Source organism: Cnephaeus nilssonii, assembly GCF_951640355.1.
Source record: "Cnephaeus nilssonii genome assembly, chromosome: 20".
NCBI lineage: Eukaryota > Metazoa > Chordata > Mammalia > Chiroptera > Vespertilionidae > Cnephaeus > Cnephaeus nilssonii.
The window spans coordinates 41,943,556-41,952,831 of NC_137091.1; positions in this window are offsets into that span (position 1 = coordinate 41,943,556).

Below are 9,276 nucleotides of genomic sequence, written 5' to 3' on the forward strand. Positions count from 1 at the left end.
GGTTCCCGCCCCGAAGCCCGCTGGGAATTGGAGTCCGTGCGGCCACGGACTACACTTCCCAGAAGGCAGCACGGCCAAGCCTTGGAGGTGGGGAAGGAAGCAAACAGGGCGGGCAGAGGAAAAGAATGACTCTAAGTCCCTGGAGGCAAAGAGAGCACTTGGCAGCGCAGGCGCAAAGAGCGCCCCCGCCAGGCGCTCTGGGAGATGGAGTCCAGCCTCCTCCATTTTGGCCCGGGGCCCTTAGAAAGAGAATTGAGAAAATTGCAAAGGGACGGTTGTGAGAGGTGGAGAATTTGGGAAGGACAAGTTTATCGATTTACTTAAACTGATTAACACAATAATTAACAGTGCCCTGTATTTTGTCAAACACTTCCCCATCCACTTCCCCCCTGGTTTTCTTACCACCACCTCCTAATTTACAAATGAGAAAATTAAACTTTAGAAGGGAAGATACCCTATGCGCTAGGAACGTGTCCACATCGTAGTAGGAATACAAGCTCCACGAGGACAGGCACCTTTGTGTATCTTGCACAAACACCCGGAACAGCGTAAATAAGTGTAAAAACAGTGTAAATTCCCAACTTGCCGCATGTTAATTAGACACCCTGCAGACAACCCTAGTAAGAATTATTCCAAAATTATAAATATGGCAGAGATTAAACCTCTTCTCCATGGCAACCCAGCGAGAAAGTGATTGGCACTGAAATGTGTTGGACACCAGGGCCTCTATCCTGCATTCACTTTCCAGGCCATCCTCCTCAACGGCCATGCGTGAGCTTTCTAAAATGGAGAGTTTGCTACATCAGAGCACATACATCTTCGAGAAGGGAACTGCTACTAAGGCCCAATTCGAATTAGTAGCAGTTCCCTTCTCGAAGATGTATGTATTGCACTTCTGTGAGCCTTCCAGACAGAGCTGGGAAAATCACGGCTAAATCCCCAACTTGCCGCATGGTGCTTGGCAACAGTAGGCCCTCGTTAGATGCGCGCTGAAGGGAGAGAAGATGGAAATGGGATACTGGAGGGACTGAAGGGGGACAGTCCAGTCCAGAGGTGGCAGTTGAGAAGACCCCGCCTCCTCTCGATTAGGATCCGGGGGCCCAGGACCAGCTAGAGCCCTTAGGGGGCGTGGTCTGTCGAGGCGTGGCCAGGCGGGGCGGGACCCGCAGCACAAGCGTGCAGCTGACTGCGCGCTGATTGGCCGGCCCTTTGGCGCGCTCCAGCAAAGCAGAGCCAGGAGGCGCGAGGCCGAGTTCGCGCCATGCTGGAAGACAGGGCCCTGAGCCAGGCGCGCGTGCGCACGTCCACTTGCACCCTGCCCTTTCCCGCTTCCAATCTCGCGCCCAGCACTCTTGGCGGGAACTGTGGGGGCGTGGCTTGGCCACAGGGGGCGCACGCGGCTCGGCCCCAGGGGCGCACGCTTGCTCTTCTCAGGCCTCGCGCAAGGTCCCGGCGCCAGGGCATTCGCGCCTGCCCCACGCCTGGGATGGGAGCGAGGTGGCCGAGGCCGGCCTAGGGCCCGCGCGCACCGCCAGCCTTCCAGGACCGGCAGGAGACGCAGTTGGACCCGGCTCCCAAGTGTGGGGCTGGCGCTAAACCAGAAGGGGTGCCTCACGCCATTTTGCACGTCCTGAGGCGGGTGTTGGAGGCTGAGGGGAATTGGGGTGGGGAACTGACCGGCACGACCGGCCTAGCTCCACTCATGAGCAGCGCTTTGGGGCGGCGGCCTCCCGCTGGGGGCTTCCAGGGTTCCAGGGCGGAGGGGCCGGCTCCCACGCTCCGCCCCCCACGCGCCGTGCAGGTGGCGGCGGGTGAGGCGGGACTGGAATAGCAGCGCTGAGTCAGGGTTTGAGGCTGGGCCTGGGTTTGGGGATCCAGGCGCAAGTTTGAGATACTGCAAGGCGCTTGAATAGGTTCGGGGATCTGGGGTCTCGGGATTTGTGTCTGGCTGTAACTAGTTTTGGAATCTGAAGGCCTTGGATTTTGTGACTGGAAGCTTCCCTGTTGGAATCCGGAGGTCCTGATTTGGGGGGGTGGGAGTCGTCGTTTTGAGTCCTGGTGTATCATTTTGAGGGCCTGGGGTCATATTTGGGAGGATTGAAATCTCGGTGTAGATTTGGGGTCCAGAATCTCAATGTAGAGTACAGGGTATGAGATTTAGGGTCTGGAGTCACAGTTTGGAACCTTGAGAATTAAGTTTTAGGGCCTGGAGTCCCTGAAGTATGGGGCTTCAATTTTATTTTATTTTATTTATTTTTGTTGGGGTGGGGGCTTCAATTTTAGAGCCTGGGTCTCAGAGTAGGACTCACATTCGCGATCTCTGTTTTGGGGTTGGGGTCATCACATGAGGGTCTGAAGTGGCACTTTGAGGGTCTTGAGGTCTTTAGGATCTGAAGTCAATTTGGAAGGGCTGAGGTTTGCTTTGCGGGGCTTAGATTTCTTTAGGATTTTGGTTCTCATTGTAAGGTTTGTGGTCTGTTATTTTAATGTTAGGATTGGGGTCATATGTCTGGGTTAGAAGTTGACAGTTGATGGGTCTAGGGCATCTCAGTCTTAGAATGTAGGGTGTTTAGGTTTGGAAGGGCTCCTTTTCGGGTTCTAAACCCTCACTTTGGGAGTTTAAAGTCACATAGTTTTAGGGTCTTAGTATCACAGCCCGGGGATTTCAGGCCACAGTTTCCAGGCCTGGCGGTCTCCGTTTCAGGGTCTGACATCTCACTATTAAGACAAACTCTGAAGTCATCGTTTGGGAATTTGCTTTTTAGTTTTAGCTCTGGATCATGACGTAGAGGCCCCCAGCTTACAATGTGGGGTTCACGGGCTTCAGTGCAGAGTTTTGGGGTAATAATTTGGTTTGGGGGCCCATATCTGTGGGGCTTGGGAACACCATTTTGGGATGTCTGGTGTTCAAAGGAGCACCGCGGGGAAACGAAGGCTGCCCATCATGCCGCCCCTTCCTCCTGGAAGCCCGAGCTCACTAACACGTCTTTCTCTTTCCCTCTTTGCAGATGTGGGGTGCCAGCAGATATTTGTATTTCCCCGAAAGTCCCAAAGCCAGTTCTCTGAGTTCCAGTGACAGGTAACCACGCCCCCTCCCAATCTTCCTTACAGCTCCAGCCACTCTGGTGGACAATAATAGGAATAATGTTTACTGAGCATTTTGTTTTGCCAGAGTCTTTGCTAAGCCTTTTGTTTCTTTGATATGCTTTCTTTTTTATATGCTTTAATTATTTTTTAAATATATATATATATATTTTTTAAAATATATTTTTATTGATTTCAGAGAGGGAGAGAGAGATAGAAACATCAATGATGAGAGAGGATCATTGATTGGCTGCCTCCTGCACGCCCCGCACTAGGGATTGAGCCCGAAATCCAGGCATGTGCCCTTGGCTGGAATCGAACCAGGGACCCTTCAGTCCGAAGGCCGACGCTCTATCCACTGAGTCAAACCAGCTAGGGCCATATGCTTTAATTCTAACAACAACTCCACAAGGAATATAACTACCATTTTCAAGGTCAGAGAAGTCTGAGGTGGTTGGCAAAGATCATCTCTAAGCCCTTGCAGGCTTTGGCATTCTGAGTATCTTAAATGCTCTTCCTACCTTTCTTTTATTCACATATTCATTCTTCCATCAAGCACGTACCAAATGTCAGGGATCTTCTAGAGGGGATTTTCACAGCAGATTGAGGGTTGGATCACTTTTCTCCTTCCCTCCAAAGTCAGGATAAAGAAAAAATAGCCTGGCTGGTGTGGCTCAGTGGTTGAGCATCAACCTATGAACCAAGAGGTCACGGTTTGATTCCTGGTCAGGGCACATGCCTAGGTTGCAGGCTCAATCCCCAGCTGGGGGACGTGCAGGAGGCAGCCGATCAATGATTCTTTCTCATCACTGATGTTTCTATCTCTCTCTCTCTCCCTTCATCTCTGAAATCAATAAAAATATATTTAAAAAAAGAAAAGAAAACATAGTCCGCCCTTGCTGGTATGGCTCAGTTAGTTGAACATCATCCTGTACACCAAAAGGTCACCAGTTCAATTCCCATTCAGGGCACATGCCTGGGTTGTGGGCTTGGTTCCCTGCAGCTGTTCGATGTTTCTCTCTCCCTCTTCCTTCCTCTCTAAAATCAATAAAAACTTAAAAAAAAAAAAAAAAAGAAGAAGAAGAAGGAAAAAATAGCCAGAGGTCATCATATACCCTACTGTTCCCAGCTCCCCCCATGATTTTCTGTCCATTCATCTCTTCATTTATTAACTCCAAAAATAAGTGTCTACTTTGTTCAAGTTCTCTACTTAGGTACTGTGCTCAGAAGGAGCACTCTGAAGAAAATGAAGAATGCCTGTCCCGCTGCCCATTTCTCCTGGAATCCCAGAGGTCACCAGCAATGCATTCTCTTTCCCCCCTTTCTAGATGTGGGGTCCTTGTATTAAGAAAGACTCTTAGTTGCAATTAACAGAAACCTAGCTGAAACCAGCTTGAGCCTAAAAGGGGATTTACTGGATTCTTTAAACAAAAAATTCAGAGGCATCAGGCTTCGCTGGCTCCAGGTGGGGGTTAATGGTGTTGACATGAAACTGCCTTTCTCAGCTCAGCTATGGTCCATGTTGGCTTCCTTCTCCAGCAGGCTCTCCCTTTGTTAGGATACGATGGCTTCCAGCAGCTCTAAATCCAGATCTTGCTAACTTGACAACCCCAGCACAGTGTCACTCCAGAATCCATGGACTCTCATTGGCCAAACCTAGGTTAGGACCCCAATCCTGAACCAATCTGCTTGCCTGGACCTTGCTTCTGTGCTCCCTAGTGGGAGGGGAGGTTGATGTTAGCCTCTCTGAGCCACATGGACTGAGAGAGGGGCAAGGGTGTTCCCCCAAAGGAAACTATTACCAGAAAAAGGGGGGATTGGATGTTGGTCAACCCAAAACAACAGGTTTATCAATCATAGTCATACAATAAATACCTCCACCCCATTCTCTAATATCCTTCATCCCTAAATCATTCTGACAAATGACTGTTTACCTTCTGTCTTGAACTAATCTTTTGTGAGCACTCCCTACGTTCCAGGTACTATGTTGAACACCTTCCTGACAAGATCAAACTTCCTAGCCACCTGCATTTTATAAATGAGTTAAAAACAGGCTCAGAGAGATGAAAGCAATTGCCAAAAGTCACACAGCCAGTGGCAGAGCTGGGATTCCAGTCTAGGTCTGTCTGCTTTAAAAGTTGAAGCCTATAGCCAGTTATTATGCTGCCTCTCGGGATTGCTCCCTGATTTGTTCCACTTTGGGGCAGCTCTAACTCTTAAGTTCCTGTGCATGTTAGAGCAAATTAAGGACCAGGCCTTGGTTTTCCCACGCCTTATAGAAATTTGGACTGGCTCTTGGTTAAGGTTCCTTCCAGCTCCCATAAAATAAAGGAACTAGGAAGTGTTTAGGCTATTTAGCTCAGGAAAGAGGAAGCACAGGAATTAGAGTCATTTGCCATTTCAAAGCCCAAGAGGCTGTCACAAGGCAGAAGGAGTATTCATTAATTCAACAGTTTTGTGTGTTTTTTTATTGATTTTTTTTTTTTACAGAGAGGAAGGGAGAGGGATAGAGAGCTAGAAACATCGATGAGAGAGAAACATTGATCAGCTGCCTCCTGCACAACCTCCACTGGGGATGTGCCCGCAACCAAGGTACATGCCCTTGACCGGAATCGAACCTGGGACCTTTCAGTCCGCAGGCCGACGCTCCATCCACTGAGCCAAACCAGTCAGGGCAATTCAACAGTTTTTTATTGAGCACCTACTAAGTGCTGAGCATTATTCTAGGAGATGGGGATCAAGTCAGGGCCACATTATGACATTCACGGCCATAGGCAATTTTGTCTTCCTGGGCCCTTTTCCCTATTACAGTGGTCGGCAAACTGTGGCTCTCGAGCCACATGCAGCTCGAGAGCCGCAGTTTGCTGCTCTGTTGACTAATGAGTTTGCCGACCACTGGGATAGGGGCTTAATCACAAGGAACAACAACAGCCTGTAATTATTGGAATCGAGAGTCTAGGTCAGTGGTCGGCAAACTCATTAGTCGACAGAGCGGCAAACCGCGGCTCTCGAGCTGCATGTGGCTCGCGAGCCGCAGTTTGCCGACCACTGCCCTATTAAAAGCATATTAAAAATTATAGTTAATGACAGCATTGATATAAAGATGAATATAATCCAAGTTGGATTATATACATTTTTTCTTCTGATTTTAGAGAAATTAAAACATTTTCATAAGCCCCTAAAGGTATGCCTACGGGATGTCAGCCTGAGATATAGCAATAAATAAAAAAGACAAAAATCCTTCCCGTTGTGGAAGTGTTGTTTATAATAAACAAGATTTCGTATGCTGATTAATGACATAGCAAGTAACAAAAATGTGCTTATTTAGATGGAGTGATAAAGAAAGAACTCTCTGAAGAGGTTACATGTTTTTTTAAATATTTTTATTGATTTCAGAGAGGCAGGGAGAGGGAGAGAAATAGAAACATCAATGATGAGAGAGAATCATCGGTCGGCTGCCTCCTGCATGCCCCACACTGGGGATCCAGCCTGCAACCCGGGCATGTGCCCTGACTGGGAATTGAACTGTGACCTCCTGGTTCATAGGTTCAACCACTGAACCATGTCAGCTGGGCAGTTACATATTTTTTAAATCCTCCCCTGAGGGTATGTTTATTGATTTTTATTTTATTTTATTTTATTTAGAGAAAGAGAAACATCTATGTGAGTTCAGTTGCTTCCCATACACGCCCCGATTGGGGATTGAACCCGCAACCTGGGTATGTGCCCTGACCGACAACACTCCAATTAACTGAGCCACTTGGCCAGGGCTAAAGAGGTTACATTTAAGATCAGCGGTGAATGGGGAAAAAAAGAAACCATCCATGCCAAAGTCAGGGCAAAAGAACATTCAAATGGAGGGAATAGTAAGACCCTGAGGCAGAAATAAACTTGGCAGTTTAGAAAAACAGAAAAGGGATCCATGTGGCTGGAGCTGACCTGTTCCCCACAGACCCAGAGGGCAGAGCTGGGTAAGTGGGTGAAAAGTATAGAGACTATGAAGAAAGAACTTGACTAAAACCTTAACCATCAGCAAGGAAAGGGGCAGCTTTGGGAGGGAGTATCTGGCTCCCAGAGGCCCCTGTGAGCAGAGCCCAGGTCACACCAATTCAGGACTACTGCCCAGAAGATGCCAGGGTTTTGTGATTCTTGATCACCCTTTTGTTCCCTCCAGAAAATGTTTGCATAGAAGGCTCTCTTGGTGCTTTGCAAAACCCAGAGGAAACACCCAAACCCTTTTGTTCAGACGTGGCCAAATGTCTGACACTAAGCCTGGATATTTTTTCTCCCTTGCTTCCTGTGCGGCTCCTCTAGAATGGAAGAAAAGCGATATGCAAAAAATAAATCTCAGGGACAGACAGGGATTTAGAGATCAGCCTACCCAGTTTTCCGCCAAGGATAGAACCCCAACACCCTTGCTCTTCAAAGTTATGGTGTCTACCAGGAGGTAACTAGAGACCAATTGCTGATATTTTTCTTTCTTTCATTCCTTCATTTAGTCAACTAATATGTATAGTTTTATGTATTCATAGTGGTTTTGAGGAGATGAACTAATGATGTCATCCCCTGTGTAAAGCCCTTTAATGGCTTCCTGTTGGTCTTAGAACAAAGGCAAAACTCTGTCTATGAGTCTACAAGACGCTGCCTCTTCTGGCCTCTATATCCTTCTACAGTCTTGTCTCACCCTACAGGACTCTTTGCTTTCTATGCTGCAGACACTACAACTTTATTTCTTTTGGGTTCTCCATGCTTTCTTGTGCCACAGGGCCTTTGCACATGTTCCCTCTATCTGAAATGTTTTCTTTTGCTCTTTACCTATATATTTTCTCTAATCCTTCAGAACAGGTTCTGGCCAGGTTTACTTCTTCAAAGAAAGCCTCATTGATTAGGTGAAAGCCAATAGTCAAAGCTATGCCCTGGCTGTTTTGGCTCAGTAGATAGTGTTGGCCCATGGACTGAAGGGTCACAGGTTCGATTCCCGGTCAAGGGTGAATGTCTTGGTTGCAGGCTCTTAATTGTTTCTTTGTTTTTGGAAGAACAAAAGCTAAAACTCATTTGATTCATTCAGGGTTCATTAATAGTCTATTTTGCCCTGGCTGGTTTTTCTCAGTGGTAAGAGCTTTGGCCCGTGGACTAAAAGGTCCTGGGTTCAATTCTGGTCAAGGGTATTTACCTCGGTTGCAGGTTCAACCCCCGGCCCCTGTCAGGGCTTGTGCGGGAGGCAACCAATCCATGTCTCTCACATCCCCTTCTCTGTATCCCCTCCTCCCTTCCACTTCTCTAAAAATCAATAGAAAATATCCTCAGGTGAGGATTAACAAAAACAGAACACAAAGCTATTTCAACCTTCCATAACATCAAGCAACACCTCGCCTTTGTCTCCATCGGATCCACTTCATGGACATGTGACTCATGTAGTCACAGGGCCCTGAGCTTAGAAGAGCCCGATGCTTGGTTTAGTGCTCTGCTCTCACCATCTTGAAATTATCAGTTTTTGAACAAGGGGCCCCACATTTTTATTTGTAGCACTGCCCCCCAAGCAAGTTATGTAGCTGGTTTTGGTCCTAGTTGCAATTTTATGTTTGTTTTCGTGACAGTTTGATTAATGACTTTATCCCTGACTATACTGTGGGCTCTAGAAGGGGTTGTGTTTGTTTTTTATATTTTTACTAGAGGCCGAAATTCGTGCAAGAGTAGGCCTTCCTTCCCCCAGCTGCCGGCACCGGCTTCCCTCTGGCACCCGGGACCTGGGCTTCCCTCGCAGCCCTGGCTTCGTCTGGAAGGACGCCCAGTTTAATTAGCATATTATGCTTTTATTATTATAGATTGTTATAGATTCCTATCACCTATCACAGTTTCTAACATATAGTTGGTGCCCAATAAGTAATTGTTGAATGGATGAGTGAGAAAGATATTTTCAGGATGTCAGAGTTTGGTGAGGGGGATAGTGTGTCGTTCACACTACTCCATTTCCTCAAGGACAGAGACAGTGATTCTTCTCCGTTTCCACGGTGTCCATCCAGCCCAGGGCCAGGCAGGAAGGCAAGGGAGGTTGGGGCAAGTGACATTTGAACTAGGCCCTGAAGGAAGGAGAAAAAAAGATTGACGGAGACAGAGGTGTTTGGGCATTCCTGAAGGAGTAGCAAAAGCAATGGCATATGTGTGTAATTTAGGAGGCAGGGCCCAATGTCT